Below are 4,176 nucleotides of genomic sequence, written 5' to 3' on the forward strand. Positions count from 1 at the left end.
ACTGACAATGTTGTCCACCCCATACAGCTAAACTTTATTGACAACAAACCTCAATAATGTTTTTGTATGTTTTGGCGTTATAAATTTGATGGAAGTTTAGGATATTTGATGGAAGTTTAGGATAAGGCAATGAGATTTTACTAAATGAAATTGACTATATCCTCACTTTAGGATTTTGTCTATTTCATTGAGCGAAATCTTACTGACAGCCAAACTGAATTTCAAAAAAAAAAAAAAAACGTTTTTGGGGTTGAAGATATTTGATGTTTGGGGTTTTTGGCGTTTCTAAGGCGAATGGGTTATATGAAATATAGCGTTTGGGTTTTTTGTGTGTGTTTTTAACTGAACGTTTGAGATGTTGTATATATATGATTTTTTTGGCCGTTTTTTTAGGCGGGATTTTACTATAATTAAGTTTGGTGTTTTATATCTAATGGCGATTTAGCAGAATGCTGTGTGATTTTTGTTTTGGCGTTTTATTTTCATGAGATGGCGTTTTATGTGGAGTAGTCAAAAGACCCTTTTACCCTTAATGAAGCGCGTCCACGTAATAAAATTGATGTTATTTATGAAAACGCCACCGCGCCAATCTAGTCCATAGATTGTTTTGATCGGACGACTGTTAAGCGTTCTCACCGTTCTCACACTTTTGATCGTTTTCTCTAAATCCCGACCATATATATATATATATATATATATATATATATAGTGGAGGGTTCAAATGAGAAGAATTTTTTTGTAAGAATAAAAAAGAACAAACTTCAACCAATAAGAATGCTTTATTTTACTTCATTTAATTTTTGTATTTAATATGGGTGTAAAGGTATATTGGTAAAATTAGATAGATCATTTATTGTTAGTCTTCCTTTTTAATAGCTAAGTAAATTAAATTTGTAACCTAATATATCTTTTCAAAGAAGAAAAAAATAAATTTAAGGTGTAGGATAAATTATGAGGTGTGTAGGATGAATTACGAGTCGTGTGGGATAAATTTTAGTATGTGTAAGATAAATTTCAAAAACGTGAGGATGAATTTTGATGTGTCGAGGCAAAAATTTTAGTGTGGAGGATGATAATCTTTATGACTAATTAATTAGTCAAAAAGAATAATAAATGAGATAAGAGAAAAACTATTTAATGTTTTACAATTGTACCATTTGTTCTTTTTCTTCTCAATTTAATTTTCTTCTCAAATGAACCTCCACTTATATATATATATATATATATATATATATATATATATATATATATATATATATATATATATATATATATATATATATATATAGGGTAAGGTTCATGCGAGAATCACCTTATTGCGAGAACCGCGAGAACCAATGTGAACACAACCTAAAATAGCTAAAAAAAAACCTAAAAAACCCTAAAAAAACCTAACCCCCACCCCCCACCCCCCCCCCCCAAAACCTAACCCCCCCCCCCAAAAAAAAAAAAACCTAAACCCCCCTCCACCACCCCCCAAAAACCTAAACCCCCCTCCCCCACCCCCCAAAAACCTAAACCCCCCCCCCCACCCCCAAGCTAAAATGCTAAAAACTAAACCCCCAAAAAACCTAAAAAATCTAAAAAAATCAAAAAAAAATCTAATTTTTTTTTTTATTTTTTTACTATTTTTTATGTTCAAATCGCTACTTTTAGTAGCAAAAAAAAAAAAAAATTTTAAAAAAGTTTTTTTTTTTTTTTGGATACTAAAAGTAGCGATTTTTATGCATTAAGTTATTATTAATTATTAATTTTAATTAATCCATGGAAGTTACATTTTCCTATTATTTTGTGATTACTTAAAATATCTTTTAAATCTAAACAAGATGTATATCATAATCACTATTAAAAAAAGCCATATTTTTTTTTTCAATCCACCAGTTCTTCATCGATAAAAACCCAGATTTCAATTACGTACACATATTCATGAATCCCGAAGTACACCTGTGTATTTAAATTTAATACATGTATGTATAGACATATATACATTTGTGTATAATCCGTTTTTTAGATTAGTAAACTCATAGTACTTCACCATAAACCATAACATGTCCCAAAAACAAATTCAAAAACATATTATAAGGTATACCAACCAACTAAACATCCAGTTTACATAAAAAAAAAATAATCCAACCAAACAAACAAATATCCACATATCGGAAAAACAAAAACATAGTCTTTACTACTATTGTTTGCAAGGAACGTTTTAAACACTAAGCCTACTCGCCATGTTGTATGCTACCGATCCAGCGGTTACTTCCATTGCGGAGCGTGTTAGCATGGGAGCACAAAATCTTCAGAGCATACTTTTTTCACAGCAACCTATCCGGTATTATTCCTTCAAATTGACCATATTTCGGATGATTCACTGATTCCTTCAAATTACCAACTGTAAAACCAAAATATATTTACACATGTCAATGAATGTCTTAGATAAATAAAAAGACAAACACTGTATACACAGGTGTACACCCACTTTACACAGGTGTATACACAATTTATACCTACAATAAATTTGCATACTCATGTGTACACCAAATGTAAGGTGTACACCCAAATTACATAAGCAACAAACACAAGTTTTTGAAATATCACAAAACTACTACTTTACACAGGTGTATACCAAGTGTATACCCAGTTTACATAAACAGAGCACACAGTTTACATAAACAGAGTACACATATGTACAGACATATATACATTTGTGTATAATCCCTTTTTTAGATGTTTACAACCTCATAGCAAGTTCAGCTAATACAAATATTTTTTTATTAACTAGTAGCGGCAGCAATGCCAATGCCGATGACTGATTTGGAGTAACGAGGATGTTGGTTGGTGTGAATTTGTTTAAAATGGTTGTGGTTTATATAGATTTATAAAAAAACCTTTTTTTAAATGTACAACGGCTATAATTCCGTTTGAAAAGCAAGTCCCAACGGTCAATGCATCCTTCCCCGAAGTGGCATACTCTCCTCAATTTGTAACAAATATAAATCCAAATTGTCATAATTCAGTAAACATTCACATGAACACAAATACTAAACATAAACATTATATAGTTAAATAAGTAATCAAGTTGTAGTCACCTTTGAGATAAGGAAAAAGAATTAATTAATCAGCCATAAGAAGGTAGGAACGAAGGTCTGTTTTTATTCTTATATGCATATAATTTTCGTATACCCCTTTGAATTCCCCCATGGCAGTCGAACTCCTTTCTTTTGGTTCAGCCCAATAGGATGTAATCCAAAGCCCACCACTTTATAAAATTGACTAGTCAAAGGTTGATTATAATTTTACTCCAATGAATCAATTTGATGATCCACTACTAAAACCTCAACCATAAGTAAGACCTCTAATAATAATACATATGAAGATTGATCCATGAGTCGTTAGCATTTCTTTATCTACATACATGAATGGAAGAATTCCTATAGATGGTATTCTTGACTATCTAAAGTAGCAATAATCAATATTTCAACACCAGAATAAACAGATCTGCCTCTTATCATAAAGATCTAATAATCAGATTTAGATATAATCTGTTAAAAATTGATGTATTTTACTACTTTTATAAAACAAGAAAATTAACACATTTATCTTACCTCAGAAAGAGAGTATCCACGGTACATCGGAGATGGAGGTTGACGGCGGTCGGTCGACGGCGGTCAATCGAAGATGGAGGTTTGTAATCAATCAGCAGTAACTAATAATCAATCGGTGGTCGGTCGACGGCGGTGAATCGGAGATGGAGGTTGTAATCATAGGTGGGTATGGTTGTCGATCAGAGGTAGTAGATGGTGGTTTCCGTGGTGATAGCCGGCAATGAGTGATGGTGATCGTGTCTTGGTGATGAACTGGTAATCAGAGGAGAGTAAGGGGTTGTTGTTTGTATCGATAATGGGAGAGAGAAATCGAGCAGGAGAGAAATATTAGTGGATTTGAATTTGATGAGATTTTAATTTAATGGAAACAATTTAGGTTTCCTATTTGACTTTTTTGATTGTGTAATTACATATATATCCCTTTTTGTATTTAATTAAATAGAAAAAATTAACCACATAATTACCATCATGCCACTCATCTAAATCTCAAGATCATAGAAATCAAGGGCCAAGATGAGTTCACACAGTTCACAACTGAGGGGGGTGTTCACTCTTGATCCTAATCCTATATATA

The 4,176-nt window shown here is 32.0% G+C and overlaps 1 long non-coding RNA gene across 1 annotated transcript; it reads right to left on the reverse strand.

Annotated features, from left to right (window-relative positions):
• Positions 1–2,051: 2,051 nt before the first annotated feature.
• Positions 2,052–3,932, reverse strand: LOC110911950. Its single transcript, XR_002577501.2, has 2 exons — positions 3,603–3,932; positions 2,052–2,389 (listed from the first exon to the last, which is right to left on the reverse strand). It is a non-coding gene; the product is annotated as an uncharacterized LOC110911950 (long non-coding RNA).
• Between the last annotated feature and the right edge of the window lie 244 nt (positions 3,933–4,176).

The sequence above is a fragment of the Helianthus annuus genome, chromosome 15 (genome assembly GCF_002127325.2).
Source record: "Helianthus annuus cultivar XRQ/B chromosome 15, HanXRQr2.0-SUNRISE, whole genome shotgun sequence".
NCBI lineage: Eukaryota > Viridiplantae > Streptophyta > Magnoliopsida > Asterales > Asteraceae > Helianthus > Helianthus annuus.